Source organism: Scyliorhinus canicula, chromosome 19, assembly GCF_902713615.1.
Source record: "Scyliorhinus canicula chromosome 19, sScyCan1.1, whole genome shotgun sequence".
In the NCBI taxonomy this organism is placed as follows: Eukaryota; Metazoa; Chordata; class Chondrichthyes; order Carcharhiniformes; family Scyliorhinidae; genus Scyliorhinus; species Scyliorhinus canicula.
Window position 1 is genome coordinate 101,230,580 of NC_052164.1, and position 20,372 is coordinate 101,250,951.

At 42.7% G+C, this 20,372-nt stretch overlaps 1 protein-coding gene across 1 annotated transcript in view; it reads left to right on the forward strand.

Moving 5' to 3' along the window:
* The window catches only part of sorl1 (sortilin-related receptor, L(DLR class) A repeats containing), a 203,277-nt gene that overhangs the window by 16,034 nt on the left and 166,871 nt on the right, over positions 1–20,372 (forward strand). The window lies entirely within an intron of this gene.

A 20,372-nucleotide genomic window follows, 5' to 3' on the forward strand; every position in this document is an offset into this window, starting at 1 on the left:
AACTGACCCCAGAGCATTAGCTCTGGATTGCTCGTCCATTGACAGTGATATAATGGTAGATTTCCAAGTTAGGATGGTATTTACAATTTTTAAACATTCTAAAGCTCTTTTTTTTTAATTAGGTTTACATTGTGTGAATTATAAGTAAATGCAGCAAAATTGCCAAATGGGTAGATACTACTAGAGAAGTAGCTGTTTGATTTTTCTGCTTGAGGAATGAATGGCTCTAGTTCCGAAGATGATGGACTTTGCCTTTAAAATCATAGTTGAAAGCAGGGAAGTTGATTGTTTATTGTACAGGGCTATTCAAATATATTTCACAATGATTACTGTGAAACTGACATGTTTACTTTTGTCTTTTCAATTTTGTGTGTGTTTGTGCAAGTATCTGTAATTTATGTTTGATTTGGTAATTTCTCGCCAAGAAAATAAACGATTACTTTTGAACAATAAGCTAAAGAGTGAAATAACAAATTTTCCTCCACACAACTTGAGCATTAAATATGCAAATTCAAATATAGAAACACTGGATAGCAATTTTTTTCTTTTTTTTTCTAAGTGTTGCTATAGTCTGTTTCTTAAAATGCAGTCAATAAATCTGAGTTAACTTAATATCGATAAGTGCTAAATGAAGTGACTGGACAAGGCAAATAAGCAATGGGAATATAAGATATATTTTTATTAATCTACAAGACACTGGAGATGGAAACACAAAATGCTGGAAAAACTGATCTGGCAGCATCCGTGGGCAGAGAAACAAGTTAATGGGCTTGCTGCACCCGAAAGCAGCGCACCACCGTTTGGGATGGCTGATCGAAGCCAGGAGACCCTGCTCCTGGGATCTACCCACCTCACAAAACGCCCATTGTGGGAGGGATCACATTTTGGCAAGTCCACATATTAGAGCGAGACAGCTGGTCTCGCTGTAATATGCAGCTTTCCGAGGTATCTAAGGCGTTGGGATCTATCTCCTTTGTCCGCGAGACCTCGGGAGACTGCTGTTCAGTGCTTGCCTCCATAAACGGGGACCAGACGGAATGGCACTCGGCGGGGTTTCCCAGGGGATTGGAGGCCCTCGGGTGCATGCCCGCCCGACACCTTTGTTTGGTCTGGGATAGTGCATTTCTAGGGGGGGGGGGGGGCTCGGGGATCACTTCAGCGGCTCCAGAGAGTGGGACAATTTAAAAATGGTGTACTGGTCTCTCGCTACAGTGAGGAGTCCCGGCGAGTGGGGCTTGGTGCACAAAAAGGGGCTGCCCATGGCCTAGGCCATGCTCGCCATGCTGAGGCTCCCTATCTAACCTGGGTGCAGTTTTATAGCATTGTATTTCTCTGAGCTGTGAACGCCAGGAAACACATGGTTAAACATGCTCGCTATGGGACTTTCATTTGGTTAAATCCTGCTCTATGTTTCAAGCCTGTATGTGACACTTCAGAACTCTCCACAGATGCTGTCAAACCTGCTTGAGAGCATTTTCGGAGTTTTTCCCCCCCAGATTTTCAGCATCTGCAGTGTTTTGCTCTTATTACAGTAGGCAATGAATTTGGGGAGACTTGTGGCTTTCAAATCAAACCAAACGTCCCTGTATGTGAAAACTGTAAATTAAGCAAACAAGATCTTTTGCATTTTAAAATAACAATGTGTGAGGTGGTTCACATGAGCATTAAAAATAAAAATCTGGATGTAGCTAGCTAGAAATAGTAAGCTCACGTGTCAGAATTACTGAATTTGTACAAAGCTCTAGTTCAGCCTTTACCTGGAATATGTATAATTTTGATTACTTGGCTTTGTCTACTTTAATATGTAAATAATTGATGTTTGTACTGGACAGGTCTTTTGAGACATTCAAAATTTTAATTTGAACCTTTGTTTGCTGTAACTGTTTCTCAACAAGGTGTGTGAAAATATAGTTTAGATGTATTTACTTTTCATGGAGTCTGTTCAATATATGAAATGGACTGTCCAAAGAGGTAAGCTAGTTGGATGTTCCAGCCAAATTTGACCGAATTGGTTAAATGTTTGGCAGAAAACAAAATTGTGATGTGGGAGATGGATTCAACTTATGGTCTTTTTCAATCTTGAGGGACAGACTAGCTATAATGATCTCTACTTAGTCTAAGTTTCAGGCTTCTGAACATAATCCAAAAGTAGGGATAATGATTACTCTTTGGTCATGTTGAGAAATGTTCTCCTGAATCTCTTTATTTATTTTGCTGTTATGGAGACACCAGACACCAGCAAACATCCTGTCTTTCTCAGCAGCACATATTTGTATCCATGTCATATATTTAATACTATTGATTTCCATTCTCTTCCTCCTCCTCCTCCAAAAAGAAAAGTCCAGTGAAGACCGATCCAGCATCACAAATGTTCACTAGGCCAGAGGAGGAAGGAAGGGGGGGGGGGGGGGGGGGGAAACAACATGGAATGACATCAAGTTCTACCAAATGTTTATTTCACTGAGCTTCCCTGTATTAAAATTTGGAATATAATGGGCTGGATTTTCCAGTTCCCAAGCCATGTGTTTTTCTGCAGCACGCTGTTCACTAGTGGCGGGGCTCAATTTTCCTGCCTTTTTTCCCCATTGTAAGTACCTGATGCCGCTGGGTAGCCCACAGGTGTTAGTGCGTTGCCAGCGGGAGAAGTGATTGCAACGATTGGAGAATTCCAGCCAGGTCTAAAGTGGCGGGCAGTGAAGTTGTGCTTGGGTGCTACAGGTCATTGACATGTCATTTTAAAAAAACTAGTGGAATTAAAAAAAACTAACTGATTTGGTTTATTGTCACATGTACCAAAGTACAGTGAAAAGTATTTTTCTGTGGCCGAGGGATTGTACACGGTATGTACATAGTAGACTAAAGAATAATCAACAGAGAACATGATTTGTTTACAGTGTGGAACAAGAGGCCAAACAAAGCAAATACATGTGCAAGAGCAGCATAGGGTGTTGCGAATAGTGTTCTTACAGGGAACAGATCAGTCTGAGGGGGGAGTTGTTGAGGAGTCTTGTAGCTGTGGGGAAGAAGCTGTTCCAATGTCTGGATGTGCGGGTCTTCAGACTTCTGTACCTTCTGCCTGATGGAAGGGTCTGGAAGAAGGCAATGCCTGGGTGGGATGGGTCTCTGATAATGCTGTCTGCCTGAGGCAGCAGGAGGTGTAGACAGAATCCATGTGGGGGTGGCATAAGGATAATTCATTTGTAAGCTTCATGTGGAGAACCTTGGGGGGGGGGGGGGGGGGGGGGGTTAGGAGTAATTTATTTATAATCAGCTTCTTGGTGAGTGGTGTAAGGGATTGGTAAACCATTTTGAAAAATGTCATCAAATATTGCAATTAATTGCAGATTTGAAAAATTTGTAATCCTCTTTGACTATCGGAGTAAATTTCAGTGATCAACCTTTCCTATGCACACCCCCCCACCCCCTTTTCATTTTGAAGGCAGTGTCGTGTGCAGAGTTATAGCATCAGGCATTTATATGGGCACCAGTAATCTTCCTAGACGTTAACATATTTTGGCAGACAATGCAACTGGAGGGTATGAAGCCAGATCCCAATCCTGCCCTTGACCACCTCCCTTCCAGCAGAAGATCATTGACTACCTGGGATCAGGATTGTGTGTATGAATTGTGTGCTAGTTTGTGATGTAGAGCAAGGCCAACAGTGCAGGTTCAGTTCCCTTAGCGGCTGACGTTATTCATGAAGCCCCTGCCTTCTCAACCTTGCCCCTTGCCTGAGGTGTGGTGGTTCTTGGGTTAAATCATCACCAGTCAGCACCCCCCCCCCCCCCCCCCCCCCCCCCCCCCCCAACAAAAAAGGGGAAAGTGGTGACTTTACAGCTGTTTGGAATGGTGTATCACTTAATGGCACAGAAGAAGACCATTTAGCTCATCGGGTTCATTGCAGAGCAATCGAGTCAGTCCAACTCTCTGCAGCCCTGCAAGTTTATTTCCTTCCAATGCCCATTCGATTTCCTTTTCAAATCATTTTCTGCTTCAGCATCCTCTAAGAACAATGCAGCACAGATACAGACCCATAGGCCCTCCAAGCCTGTACCGGTCATGATACCAACCGTGGCCAAAACACTCAGTACTTCCTTGTGCTGTATCTCTAATACCCATCCTATCCATGTATTTGTCAAGATGTCTTTTAAATGTCATTTTAATGTATCTGGTTCCACAATCTCCTTGGCAACGCATTCCAGACATTTGCCACCCACTGCATAAAAAAACCTGCGCCTCACATCTCTAAACTTGGCTCCACGGGCCTTAAACCTAGGCCCTCTGGTGACTGACCCCTCCGCCCTGGAAAGAGTGCCTGCCCATTCACTCTATCTATGCCCCTTATAATCTCTTGTCATTGGCAGAGTTCAGGTCATTGCCACTCTGCATAAGAATTTCTTCCTTGCTTTCCACCTGAATCTCTTGCCCAAAATCTTAAATCTGTGTCCCCTAGTCTTTGTACTAGCAGCACATGAGAATAATTTTTTTTTTCTTGTCACATTTGGTTTGTTATTTAAAAAAAAATATTGGAAATTAAGTGCTAGGCTTGGGTGAAGTGGACAAGTTATTTAAAATACAACATAAATGCAGGTAACATTCACAGTTCAAATAATAAGGGTTAGATTTTAACTCGTGCTTCCTCAATCTTTCTATGATGCCTGATGAGAAAAGATGATCAAAAGTTTAGTTATTGGATTTAGGGAGATGGTAGAATAATAGTGATATTACTGGACTAGTAATCCAGAGGTTGTTTGCCTTGTTTGTGAAAGGGAGGAAATACCTGCCAGTTTGGGAAAATAATTTTTCCCTAAAATATAATTAAACATTTTCCTGTTTATTTAAAGATGGCTATCCCTTCTCCATCACCAGCTACCCCACAAAGAGCTGGAAATTTGATAATGTTGAGCTGTGTTTCTCTCCATGGAAATATGTCTGTCTGTCTATTAATTTCTCTATATCTATTTCCAGCAGTTGCTGAGTTCAAACAACAACTTTTAGTGCCTTTAATGCTTGCGTGTTAGCAAAATATTACCAAGCCACTAATATTCAGGCATGATTTATTAATTGAGAAATTGTACAGAAGCAAGAGACTAGATGTACAGTCTAAGAATTGCATGCTGCTTCAACGCAGTGGGAGTTAAAAGCTCTTCATGTTTCAGTAAATTTTGACCATCACTGACTGAAACATTATATTGATAAAATTTCCATGGCATTCCTCTTCCATTGTAATAGGCCGTAAAAAGCACACATGAAACAATGCGATACAGTTCTTAGCTTTCTGGACGGATGTCATCATGAGTGGCTGATCGTTTCTAACACTTGAGTAGAAGTGATCAGTGGTCTCTAGGCTAGAAGAATAAAGCACCAAATGTAAATAAATAAAAATTCAAATAATGTCCGGCAAACAAAATTTAAGATTGGGGAAATTGAAAAAGGCAAAGGAGGGAGATAAGAGACTATGGGGGGAAAAAAGATACTTTAAAAATAAAATTTCTTCTGAGTGAATGAGACTCAATTATGTTTAAAGGACTAGTGTGTTGTTCAGCATTATTAAATATTAGGCCGTGGCTATAATTTAGATACTTGTAACTTTCAAATTCAAGACTTGCATTCAATAATTTCAGATCCCATTTCTCTTCGATCCATCTTGATTATTCTGCCCACTTGCGCTTCTTCTAGATCATTTTGTTTCATTACTTTTACTTGTACCATGGTCCCTTTTTGAGTTAATCCCTCTTAGCCTCCACCTTATCACTGTGCTGCATCTATGCTTGCTTCAAATATATTGTAACTTTTTTATAAATTTAGGGTTTTTGTTTTCCAATTAAGGGCAATTTAACGTGGCTAATTCCCCTATCGTGCACATCCTTTTCTGTTGTGAGGGTGAAACTCACGCAGACATGGGGAGAATGTGCAAACTCCACACGGACAGTGACCTGGGGCCGGGATCAAACCTGGTGCTGTGAGGCAGCAGTGCTGACTACTGCGCCACTGTGCAGCCCAACGTTTTTCCAGTTCTGACAAAAAGTCAAGGCACACAGCCTGAAATGTTGGCTCTTTCTCTTTCAGTGCAAAAGTTGCCTGATTGGAGAATTTCTAGCGTTTTCTATTTCTGATTTTCAGCATTCAAAGTATTTTGCTTGTATAAGAGCAGAGTAATGGCATCTCCTTCTTAATTTAATGTTACTTGTTGCACATGGAAGCTACTGAGTTCAGAATTATGTGGTTACATTGTTCTGCTTGACTGGTCCATTGGCTGGTGGGAATGAAAATGACCTGATGTTTACAGAAAATGGCTCAGTTCAAATTGTCATTGCATTGATCTCTGGGAGTGGCATATTTTGTTGAATGTTCTGTTGTATGGAGATGGTGCAGTTTTATATATAATTTTATTCATTTGAAACTTCATGCATTAGAACCTGTTTTAGAAATTGATAAGACATGGCTGAAATATTCTTAAATGGGAATGTGACCAATGTGCAGAAATATAATTTTGATTTAGTTAATTCATGACTTTGCACAAGGAAAATATGATCATAAAAACTACAAGGTTGGTGAAACAACACTACCTTTTGTGCTAAGTTGCAAATATAGAGAAGTTGTTGGGTACTATGCAAAAATTACATCTAATGAACTAGAACAATGCTCCTTTTAGGATCACACTGGTTTTTGACTATGTTAAACAGAGCAAACAGTGTTTCTGTAACTTTTGTAGTTTCCTTGTATAAATCCTAATTATTGAAACTACAAATGTTTTGGAACTTGCCCATTTGATAATGGATATTACACTCTTGGTTCAAAAATAACAAATGTCCTATCATGTTCTCCAACAATACAGAAACGCATGTATACTTATTTCCATGATTTGCTCTGGTGCAAACCTATGGTTATCGCAGATCGGTACCCACACTGAGGCACTTTCCAATCCCATATGCTGCCCCCACTGCCCCTGCACCCTTATGGTAGACGCCACCACTGGGCTCACTGAATAATTGGCCGGGGAAAATGATGGAGGCGCATCAACAAAGCTCTTGAGCATGTTCGACTAAATGATGCCGCCTCCATCCGACCCTTCCCGCACGGCTTATTCCTAACCGCCACCAGTACCTCCACCTCCTGCCCCTCTGAAGGCATCATGATTACATTAAGTAGCCACCTCGGGTTCATCGACAACTGCCTCCCCTTCACGAAACATATTTGATCTTTGCCTATCACCCCCAGGACGCCATCCTCGATTTGCAAAGGCCAACGCCTTTGCCAACAGCTTGCCGTCCATATTGGGCGATATGACCTGCATTGCTCCCGATCCTATACTACTTTTAGTATCGGGGAGATAGAAATTTAGGGAGGAGCTCCCCCCTCCCATGCTTCATCATTATACTCCTTCACCAGCAGCCCCAAACAAAACTCTGCTGGGAACACCGAATACTGAATCGGCCATCCCCGCCAGCAACGTCTTGTGTCGCACAAAAAATATCATTCCGGGAGTACACCCGGTGCCCCCCCCCCCCCCAAACCCCATTGACTTGATTTACAGAAGACTTGCCAGACTTGTGCTTGTTCTCAATCTAGAAAATGTTTTGTGGCTGCTTGACCTTCGTTCTAACTGTCCTGTTTTGGGTTTGTTTACTTCTGCTGGCTTGCAGCATTTATTCTAAATGATTGAGCTGGCCTTCTCTCCATAGTGTTGCTGTTTTCGTTTTAGAAACTCTATTATCACCCATGCTGCACATCATTTTAGCAGCTAAGCAGAAGCCAAAGAAGGTAAATGGACACAGTAGTGAAGAATTCTCACTTATTTTTCATACCATTTTACTAACTAAGAAACTATATTAAAGTATGCATGCATATATTGTAAAATCAATTTTGCCTTTCCTTTCAATCTGTAAAGAGCAATTTCAGTTTTAAAAATCTACAACAAGGCAATTTAAGTCCACTTTGATGACAGCAATTATTACCATTTCGAAATGTAGGTGATTTAAGTGGCTGGATGAAACGTTTTGTTTTGTTTTTTCCTCGCTTTCATTTTCCTCTTGCTAATTAATCAATTTCATGATTTTGACGAAGAGGGAGTTTTTTTTATAGTTTACATTGTACCCCTATTTATAAAATCTGAGGTGCAAGAGCAGAATTCAACAAATGCAGGCCGTGCCAGCGCTGTCCACATGCTGTGTACAAATATGCAAGAAAATTCATGCTGTCGGTATTTATTGCTGAAATTATTATAAATAATTAACCAATCATAACGATCATCGTCATTCAATTTATTTTAGTTTATTCAAGTGTTTGAATCTGGCAGCATGAAGGAGTTAATGTTATTAATGCTTAACTACGTTTTGTTTTTCTCTCTGTACTTCAGTAACTCATCCAAATGAGCAACAACAATTACATCATTTGCACGTGCTTAATATGTGCAAATATCATCAGAAAAATACATTTTCTTAACTCTAACCAGTATAAGTGAATATTTTTTGTCATCTTGTGTAACACTTTTATTTAAAAAAAAAACATTTAGTAAGAAATCTTACAGGTTAAAGTCCAACAGGTTTGTTTCAAACACTAGCTTTCGGAACACTGCTCCTTCCTCAGGTGAATTTTTAAATTTAGAGTACCCATTTCATTCTTTTTTCCAATTAAGGGCAATTTAGTGTGGCCAATCCTAACCTGCACATCTTTGGGTTGTGGGGATGAGACCCATGCAAACTCCACACGGGCAGTGACCCGAGGTCAGGATTGAACCTTGGTCTTCAGTGCCGGAGGCAGCAGTGCTAACCAGTGTGTCACCCCTTCTATTATCTGTTCTGCACAAGTTGGCATTCTCAGTGTAAAGTAATTACAGATCAAAGTAGGGGGTGTTTAGTTTTAATTCGAGTCCATAGCCTCTTTTACAGAACTTCCTATAACAAAGATAGTAAGGTTGAATTAATTCAAATCTTTTTAGGAACTTGTGTTGCTTTTATTCTGATTCAAATATTCTAGATTTCCATAGCTTCACCTTTGTAAATGATCAATCAAAGGTATCACACTATCCGGTATGACACATTTCAGTTTATAGCTCCTTTTTATAGATTTTGTGCACCAAACTAGAGCTTCTCATTTCCACAGATTTTGTACTCCTGTTTTATTCCCTAAACTGTTATTCACATCTGCACACAACTGATGGCTTCAGCAAGGTATACACACTTGATCTCTTTCTTGCACAAGCAGGTTAAGGTTACAGGTCAAATAATACAATTTTAGCTTTTATTTGCATCTCAACACCTTTTTGAATTTACCCACCTTTTTAGTTGGTCCTTGTCACCCCAGTGTCCACATGAAGTGCCCTGCTCTGTTCTTGCTTAGTCTACGTTTTTCTCTGGTGTCCAGCGTCAAAACAACTTTGATCAGTCCCTGCTCTCAATTTATTTTTCAATGTATTGTATGGTAGTATGAACTCTGACCTCCCCCGAGGAGGCTGACCAGTCATCCTCCATGTCTTTGTTTCTCAGATTCACCATTCTCAAGTTTAACTTCAAATGACCAACCCTTCCTTTCCTTTCTTTTTGCTTTCCAGCCTTGTGGAATGCAAACGCTTGCCAATATCAAAGTATATAATATATCGCTGTTTCTTTGCTCACTCCGTTTAGTTTTTATGAAGATCCACAACAGATTTGTTGGATTTGACCTTGCTCTATGGCTGCGCGATGGGGCAGTGGCTCGCACAGCTGCCTCATGGCACTGAGGACCCGGTTCGATCTGGCCCTGGGTCACTGTCCGTGTGGAGTTTTCGTATTATCCCCATGTCTGTTTGGGTCTTACCCCCATAACCTGAAAATGTGCAGGGTAGGTGGATTGACCATGGTAAATTGCCCCTTAATTGGAAATTTAAAAGAATTGGGTATTCTAAATTTAAAATTTTTTAAAAAAAAACTTGCTCACAACATTCTTCTGATTGCCACTTTTTTTTTAATACATAGAGAAGTGATATTGTAGAATTACTGATTTCAGAAAACCCTCTATGTAAAACGCTATATGAAATTCCCACTGTTGCATATGCTTTTTAAGAATTGTGTTCATGATCCTCGAGTGTTCAGTAATTTTTCTGATTTCTAAAGTTGGAAAGATAACAACACTGCATTTATATAATGCATTGAAAACATTCCAACATCTACTCTGCAGCATTGACAAAGATTGTTGAATTAATGATATTGGGCGAGAGGTGAACAAACGCATGGTCAAAGGGTGGTTTTAAGGAGGTTCTGAAAGGAGGAAAGTAAATTTGAGAAGTATGTGATCGGACAAAGCGAGATTAACATACCGTGGCAAATACTAATACTTTTTATACCTACTGGGCAATAATTGAGGTGAGGAATCCAAAGTTCCAAAATTAGGAAACCAAATGCAGCACTACCATCTTCTAATGGTAAGACTGTAACCGACAACCTCCAATTTGTGGAGTATTTATTTCCCCTTTTTTGCCTTTATTATGAATCCACGACCTCCTGCTGCATGTTGTTTTATAAAATACATGTAGATAATGCTTGTTGCTCTTTCTAAATTCTAAACTGAACAAAGACCGTTTAAAATGCCTGAAACTATGTTTGTCATGACCCCTGAACAAAAGATGCCACTTGGCAGTTTTAGAAAATCTGTCACCTTGCTACCTCTGAAAGACCCTCTGTGGACTGTGCAGCTCAAATTTGCCATCCGTATTTAATAACCCAGGCTGGCCAGAAGGAAATTAATTATTTAAGTCAAAGACCCCACAACCTTCCTTCAATTCCTAATGGTTTGAGACATGTACTGGTGATTGGAATAAAGATGATGGATACACATTCTTTTTCAAGGATGGTGGAGAGATGGGACCCATGTGGCATGCGTCTTTGGCTTGTGGAACAAGTAATATTTCCTTGCTGAACTGCAGCGGCTCGGTCTGCTGTTTACTATCTGACTAGCAGCCTGGCAGCAAAGGTGCTGCCGAGGTTGGACACCTGTCCCTATCTACGCTGCTTCGTCACCTACAAGACTTCCCTGCGTGCCCATCTCACCTTGTAAAGTCAATACCAGTGTAAAAGGGAATTATATGACATTGGTTTACAGCCTTCCAACCTCCATGAACAAATACCACATTGGACTTGATTCTGGACTCTGGATCCCACCCAGTATTCTTCTGTTTGATCTCTGTACTGTAAATCATCCTTTCAATCCCTCCATCTGAAGGTGAGGGGACATTATGAACTGTGTGCAAATAAAGGAACCTTTTGCATTCATCTTGTCTCCAGCTTGTTTTGGGGTTATTGCTAGAAAATTTTGATCACACCAGAACAGAGGGGCTGGGAAATATGCCACTGCTTATAAAGAGAAAAATAAATCAAAACATTTATGGACAGGTAGTGAGGAGAACTTAATGCCTTTTCAATTAAACAAACCCCCCCCCCCCAGGTTGAACACTATTTAATCTGATGTTCCTTTAGCCATTGCTAAAATTAGCTAAGATATCTATTTGAGCCATTGAGAAATTTCATGCCAATGTGATAATTCATTTGTCTGTGTATTTAAATTTCATAAACTATTATCAATGATCCATTCCCCATGCCTTCCAAGTCTGCACCTGGATTTGTGAATTATTATACAGCTGATCCGCAATACTGACTTGCTATTAGCATTTGAGCAGTTAGGCAATATTAACAATAGTTAATCGTTTAGATCAGATCTATGAGGGTCTTTTAGCACGGGGCTAAATCGCTGGCTTTGAAAGCAGACCAAGGCAGGCCAGAAGCACGGTTCAATTCCTGTAACAGCCTCCCCGAACAGGCGCCGGAATGTGGCTTTTCACAGTAACTTCATTTGAAGCCTACTTGTGACAATAAGTGATTTTCATTTCATTTCATTTGTACTTTTAATGCTCTTTCCTCTTTTGATTTAATAAAACAGGGAAAGATGCATACAACATTAAGTCAATAGTACAAGATTCTGGACAAATTATTTTGTCTGGGCAGATGTTGTGTTTCCCACCGCCACCACTGTAGTTTTCCATTCGCTGTCTCTGATACAAAAGCGGTTTGAAAATACACAGGACGGTATTCCACAGTTCCTCCTAATGCTTGTTGGGTAACTGCTTTATCTTCAATCTCAGTTTAATCTCTGAAGAGTACATTGTTTCCAAGGCTAGTTGAGACAGACTGAAACGGTAATAGTAAACCTTTTGAAATTGGTCCTTATTCCTAGATGCCATCTAAATGATCAGTTTAACAATTTTGTTTTTTTACCCTTTTTAATATATTTAATCAAATTCTGTTCTTTTTTTTTTGATCCCTTTTAAATGACCAAATCCTTCAGCCCATTTGAAAATTTGCTCTTGCAAGTCTTGGAGTAAAACACTTGAGGACAAAATATGTTTGATGGAGACATTCCATCTTCATGTATCCCTTTTTGAACTGTCCACTGGGAGTATTCCATTTCACTACAGATAACCCTCAGCACTTATCCAAGATAAATTGATGAAAATAGTATTACTCAAGAGGCCAATTCAGTCTGTGGTTTGTTTCATTACAATACAAACAAAAGATTAAGCAGTGATAGAAATCTCTATTTTTCTATTAATGAGAAGTTGATCTGAAAAGAAGCTTTGCTTGAATAAAGAATTGACCAACAGCATAGCATTTGAAGACCTTTTCATTCCATCAACCAGTCATGGGAGTTAATTCTCACTTTTCGTAGTAGAATTCCAATTGATGTGAGTCTTCAAGGTAATGACCACCTCCTAGAAAGATTATCATCTCATTCTCATTTTGCTTGTTTCCACCCAATTTCTTTTCTCTTTTCTTTTAATATATGTATTTCTTTTGTTCATGGAATGCGAGTGTGACTGGCAAGGCCACCTCCAAATTCAACTTTTCTGGTACTCTCCTAGCCACCCTCATCTCTTCCATTTTCCACTTACTTCAGGATGCCCAAAACTCTTCAGCCCTTATCCTATACCACACCAAATCCTGCCACCATCTCCAGTCCCTAACAAAACATATAACTTCTTGGCAACCATTCCTTCATGCAAGTCATTAATATAAATTGTAAACAGAGGTCCCAGCCCTGATCTCTGGCACACCACTCGTTCTATCTTCCAACCTGTAAAGACTCATTTTTGCCTACATTCTGCTTCTGTTAGCCAATCTTCTATCCATGCCAATATGTTGCCCCCTATACCATGAGCTTATATTTTCTGCAATAACCTTTTGATGCGGTACCTTGTCAAATGCCTTCTAAAAATCTAGGCATAGTACACTGCCGGTTCCCATTTATCCACAGCACTTGTTACTTCCTTAAAGAACTGTAAAACGTGATTTCCATGTTAACTCTGCCTGATTACCATGAATTTATCCAAGTGCCCTTCTGTAGCCTCTTTAATTATAGCTTCTAACATTTTCCCCACAATAGATGTTAAGCTAACTGGCCTGTAGTTTCCCGCTTTCTGCCTCTCTCCCTTTTTGGAATAATGGAGCATCTTCCAATTACTTTGGGGTGGCACAGTGGTTAGCCCTGCTGCCTCAGCACCAGGGACCCGGATTCAATTTCGGCCTTGGGTGACTGTGCATTCTCTCCCCATGTCTGCGTGGGTTTCCACTGGTTAGATGAGGTTACGGGAATAGGGAGGGGGGAGTGGGCCTAAGGGGTGCTCTGAGAGTTGGTGCACACCTGATGGGCCGAATGGCCGCCTCTGCACTTGAAGAATTCTATGGTTTTAATGGCTCCTTCCCTGAATCTAGGGAGTTTTGGAAAGCTAAGACAAATGTATCAACTATCTCATTAGGCACTTTAAGACCCTAGGCTGAAGTCTATCAGGACCCGGGCACTTGTCGGGCTGTGGGGCAGCAGTGCTTGCCACTGTGCCCCCCCTCCCCGATCAAACTTGATCATGTCCAGTTTTTAAAAAATCCTCCAGTCATGGTGCCCCCCCCCACTTCCCCGGTGGCTGAGCTGACCTCCCAATGCAGTATGATTCGCTGGCAGGCAATCGGCTAAGGCCACAACATTGGCCCCCGCTCCCATCCAGCAGGACCCCAACATCAAAAACCGCCACTATAGGACAGGGCGACATCCTCACTCCCACTATTTCTGACGAGTCTTATAAACCTCCCAACTTTGTGCATGCCCAAAACATGTCAGCGTGATTCACCAGCCACCCCCCACATACCTCTCATACATCCTCCACCTCTGGGGAAAACCTGAGTCTCATAGGCCCTATGCATCGCTGTAAAACTGTATAAGGCTCATCTAGTGAAGGATGAGGTCAAATGTATAAAGTTTCCCCTCCCCCTTCAGCTCCTGCTGAGTAGCAACTCATCCCACAGTATTTGGGAATGAGGGCAGCTACTTGCGTGCAAAATCCTGGACCTGCAGGTAACTAAATTTGTTTCACCTTGGCATCTTAAAGGTCTGCGATTCCTCTTGCCTCGTGAACCTCCCCTCTACAAACAACCCTCACCCGTTCTATCCCTTCCCTATACCAATTCCTGTACATCTCGTCCATCTCTTCTAGTTTAGAAACCTGCGGTTCCTACATATTGGGGCCACAGTGGTTTGCACTGCTGCCCCACAGCCCGACAAGTGCCCGGGTCCTGATAGACTTCAGCCTAGGGTCTTAAAGTGCCTAATGAGATAGTACCAAGTGTCACCTCTACTGGTTCCATATTTTGAGAGATGACACAACAACAGGACTGCTAGTGTAGAGTCCACCAGCCTCTACTGCTCCACTCTCACTGTCCGCAAAATGTGCTTTTATAGGAGATAATTCCCCCTTGAGGTCCTCCCAAAGCATGGAAGGGACAATTGACTCTTGTTAGTCCTCTATGGCAGTGGACATGCGCTCAAAATGTCTTGTCTGCCAGTAGTGTTGTGTTTAACCTCCATGGCGGACGCTGGGTGGGGCCATACTCCAGCACCAAGTTACAATAAAGTGCGGAGAATGGTCTAAAATAACTTGCGAGTATTCAGCCACTACCACTAAAGAGAGGAGAGACGTATGTACCACAAAAAAACTCAATCTGCGAATATGCCCGATGAACATGTGACGAAAACAAAATCTTTATTGTTTATGTGCAAGATGCGCCAAGTATCTCTCCGTCCATTTGCTCCATGAAAGGTGACGCACCCTGGCCACTTGGATAGATGACTTAGAACAATCCAATCTAGGGTCCAAGACACAGTTCAGCTCCCCACCCAAAATGGGCTGATGAGAGTCTAAATTGGGGAGTGAGGCCAGTGGGGTATTAATAAAATTCTTATTGTCCGAGTTTGGGAGGTAAATATTAACCATAATCACCGGCATGCCCGTCAGAGATCCGCAGTCAACTTGTCGGCCAAAATCTTGGAGGCAGAAAACTGAACCCTTTTGTGAATTAAAATTGCAATACCCCTGGCCCTACCATCAAAACCCAATGAAGGACCTGTCCTACGCACCCTTTTTGCAGCCTGGTTTGGTCTCTGACCCGCAAATGGGTCTCTTGCAAAAACTGTTTTTGATGTTTTTATTGAAAGATTTTCATTTTTATCTCACACTTTAGTCAATTGTATCTGCTCAGAGGAACAAAATATAACACAGCGATAGCCAACCCCTCCAGTTGCTGGTCACAAGCAGGTCCTCTTAAGAGGCTGGCGAATTGCCTCCATGTGTAGTCTGTCGGGAAATAAGGGAGGCAAAGGCCATGGCATCGGCCCCTCTCAGAAAGAGCTCTGCCTGTTCCGACCCCCAGAAGACCACCACCAAGGGGCATTGCGCCACCCTCCCCTCACTACCATGGGCAAGGCCTCGAAAAAGGTGGCCACCGCGGTACCTGACCAGTTTGGGGTTGGACCAGAACATGAGGGTGTGTTTGGCTGGACCCCCCTGACACTGCTGACATTTATCCTCCAGGAAGAATCTGGCATGTGTCCTGGTCAGTGCACCACCTTTAACTGCATTAGGTGCATGAAGAGGTGGGGTTCATCTTATATAGTGCCTCGATCTAGAGTACTCCTCCCATCTTGCCAGTGTTTTGTCCAGCGGGGTCCTTGCCTTTTCTAACATTCGTTGGTACCAGTCAGCATATTAGCCGTCCTATAATTTGCCCGCTCCTGGTAATTGGGGGAACGTTAAGGTTTCCTTGTGGAGGACGTCCTGCAGTTGTAGGTATCGAAGCTCGTTCCTTTCAGGAGCTGGAGCTTCTCTGTTAGTCCCCCCGCAGTGTTGTTATCCTACCATCTACACACAGTTCTCTTACTGTCAGCACCACTTTGTTCTTCCTCCACGCTTTGTAGGTGGCGTCTATTTTTGCCAGGATAAATTATGATTTTTACAAATGGGGGCTACAGTCGAATGTCACCAAGTTTGAAATGGTGTCTGAGCTGGCTCCTGTTCCTTAACTTGGCCATCACACTGGGCTCCTTGAGTACTTGGCTGGGAGGCTAGGGAGTAGGGAGGTGGCCAGTGCTTAGAGGGATGCTCCAATACAAGAGGTCTCCTCCATCTGCACCCATTCCCCCTCTGGCTTTCCAAGCCACCCCTTCACCCTTTCTGCATTTGCTGCCCAGTGGTAGAGCAGGAGGTTTGGCAGAACCAAACCTTCCATGCTCCATCTTCTCTGTCGGACACTTTTGTGAATCCTGGGGTTCTCTCCAGCCCACACACACATCATGATTAATTTATCTGCCTTGGGGATGTAAATTGAGAGGGATCTGAAATAGGAAGAGGAACCTTGGCAGCTTGTTCCTTTTTATTGTCTGCACCCTTCTCGCCTGGGAGAGCGGGAGTGAGTCTTTAACTCCTCCACACGGCTGGACAGGTTCTGTCTGTGGAGTTGTGTCCAGTCATGGGCTTTCTGGATTCCTAGGTATTGGATCTTGGTCTGGGCCCGTTTGAACGGCAGTTTTCTCAGATCAGCTTCCCCCTGGGGGTTCACCTGGAAGATTTCGCTCTTGCTCAGGTTAGGTTTGTAACCCAAAGTTTGCGCTCCCAGAGGTTGTAGAGTTTCCAAGAGAAGAGCCACCTTTCCTGTGACTGCTCAGCACATCCCACCATTGGAAAGCATCCAAAGGTAGAACAACCAGGCCCACCCAACCAAATCAAATCTGGATAAAGAGAAATCTGCAGCAGCCCCACCCCGCGTCGTCATCTTCATCTTCAAATACAACCACATACAAATAGAGGCGAAGCAAAGACCTAATATTAAAATCTATTACGAACAAACCTAAACAAAGAAGCTCATTATCATTCTAAAAATAATGATGTGGAGATGCCGGCGTTGGACTGGGGTGAGCACAGTAAGAAGTCTTATAACACCAGGTTAAAGTCCAACAGGTTTGTTTCAAACACTAGCTTTCGGAGCACTGCTCCTTCCTCAGGTGAAAGAAGAGGTATGTTCCAGAAACATACATACATACATATATATATATATGACAAATTCTATTTTTGGGGGGGGGGGGGGGGGGGGAATTCAATTTGAGGCAATCCAAGTAGCTCGAAAGGGCCACTTCCATATCTTTGATCGTGGCTCCATAGGCTTCCATGGTTTCATTTGGTTTCCTCGGAGCCACTTGAATGCGGCCAAGGCCTCTTCCATTGATTTCCAGACATCCTCTGACACAATTCGCTGGTGCTTTTCGAATTCCTTTGCCAAGATACTGGAAAGCACCTTGGCTGGTGCACCAGAGACTGACTTCTCCATTTTGCCCTCTGATTAACTCGAAGACCTGCCACTCCATCGAAGAGCTCTGATTTCTACCTTCTATCCCCTGACTTTTGGGTATTTCAGGCATACAAGATCCTTTATTACATTAACCCCCCCTGGATTTTGAAGAGAAAACATCCTGTGGTATTTTTTTTAATAAATGTTTTTATTCAGTTTTCGTATTTTATATTGAACAAATTACAAATTGTTAGGAGAGAGAAAAAAAAAAACAAACAAAAACAAACACGCAAAAATTAACATACATATTTACAGGTAAGCATCTTCGTAGTAGTAACTGCGCCCCCCCCCCCCCCCCAACATGTTTATTTAGCTTGGTTTTGGGCCTTAGCTAGCCATCGAACCCCCGTAACGAACCTGTAGCCCCCCCCCCCCTCCCGCTACCTTCCCCCGACTATTCTTCCTCTTGTACATTGGCCACAAATAGGTCCCGGAACAGTTGCATGAATGGCTCCCACGTTCTGTGGAGGCCGTCGTCCGACCCTCGGATGGCAAATTTGATTTTCTCCATTTGGAGAGATTCCGAGAGGTCGGACAGCCAGTCCGCAGCTCTGGGCGGTGCTGCTGACCGCCAGCCAAACAGGATTCTACGGCGGGCGATCAGGGAGGCAAAGGCAAGGGCATCCGCCCTCCTCCCCAGGAATAGATCTGGCTGTTCTGAAACCCCGAAGACCGCCACTATCGGGCATGGCTCCACCCTCACTCCCACCACTTTGGACATTACCTCGAAGAAGGCTGTCCAGTACTCCACGAGTCTGGGGCAGGACCAGAACATGTGGGCGTGGTTGGCCGGGCCTCTTTGGCACCGTTCACATCTGTCTTCCACCTCCGGGAAGAACCTACTCATACGGGTTCTTGTTAAGTGGGCTCTATGTACCACTTTTAGTTGCGTCAGGCTGAGCCTTGCGCACGTGGAGGTGGAGTTGACCCTATGCAGTGCTTCGCTCCAGAGTCCCCACCCGATCTCCATCCCCAGGTCGTCCTCCCATTTCCTCCTTGTTGCGTCCAGTACGGTGTCGTCCCTATCTACCAGTCGGTCATACATGTCACTACAGTTCCCTTTCTCTAGGATACTTGCGTCCAGTAGGTCTTCCAGTAGTGTCTGTCGTGGCGGTTGTGGGTACGTCCTTGTCTCCTTTCGTAGGAAGTACATCCTGTGGTATTAAGAAAATGGGCAGAAAGTACAGTACGCTAGCAGGAACCACCTCGTGCGCATCGTCCCCCTACATTACATCATTAGAAGTCCTTGATTATGTCACAAGCAACCTATCATGTTTTTCTCTCTAATTCCATTATCATACAATGTAATTTGGAGTAGCGAATGTGACCTTTTTATTCACCAACTTGAGAGAGTGGGTGAAAATCTAGAAGTGCTAAAGTAGCTCATAAAGCTTCCCAGGTAGCAACAGTTAGTGATTCTCATTTCCTCCTTTGCTCATGAAGATTAGGTTCTTGTTTGCTTCTTGTAGCTGTAAAACTGCTTTGAGAAGTCCAGTATTTTCTCACAATCTTTGGTTATGTTTCAACATTTTGCGATGTGATGGGTGGCTGGCTAGAGGTAAGAGATGGAAGTGAGAAACTAAAACAAACTTGTTTGGGAGAGAGGAGGAAAAGCTGACATCTTGTGATGTTGCATGGCTACTATTGGAAAACCAAAAGCCTCCATACTATCAGTTTGATATACTATGCTCAAGTGAAGTTTGAATTCCCATGAGTGCTACCAAATATCAGTTCATCAGGAAGAGCTTGTGATCTCTTCTCTTGATGGATAATAAATGCATTTTTCATAATACCTTTTCACGTTTTGATATGTAACCAGTGTCCAAGCTATTCTGCCCGGTCTTTCTGTTTGTTTTTGGGTTGTGGGTGTCACTGGCAAGGCCGACCTCTTGCCCTTGCCACGAGTGGCTTGCTAAGCCATTTCAGAGGGTAGTTGAGAGTCAATCACGTGTAGGCCAGAGTGGGTAAGGATGGCAGATTTCCTTACTTTTCTAAAATAAATTTAGAGTACCCAATTATTTTTTTTCCAATTAAGGGGCAATTTAGCGTGGCCAATTGACCTACCCTGCAACATCTTTGCGTTGTGGGGGCGAAACCCAAGCAAACACGGGGAGAATGTGCAAACTCCGCATGGACAGTGACCCAGAGCCGGGATCGAACATGGAACCTCAGTGCTGTGAGGCAGCAGTGCTAACCACTTTCACCATGCTGCCCCAGATTTCCTTAACCTAAAGGACATAAGTGAGTCAGATGAGTTTTTACACCAATTCATTGAGACGTGACTCCATATTCCAGATTTATTGATTTGCTCCCATGTTGAGATTTGATGTCCCTCTGCGTATTAACCTGGGTCTCTGAATTACTAGTCCAGTACATGATCATTATGCTACTATTTTCCTCTTGTTAGCCTTTCCACTTGCAGGGAGTTTAAAAATAAATGAGGAAATTCTCACCAGCATCACTCTTTTTTTTTAATAACCTGGTTGCAGAGGCCCAAAACCTATATGATAAGAGAGAAAAGAAAGACTTGCATTGAGCTAGTGCCTTTCCTTTGGGACAACTGAAAATTGCTCTTTTAATCAAGGGGGGAAAAAGAAAAGGTGGAAGGATCTGTGCACTTACATGTGTTTCTTTGGAACATGACAATGTGCTGTGTGCACACTGGTTATCCAC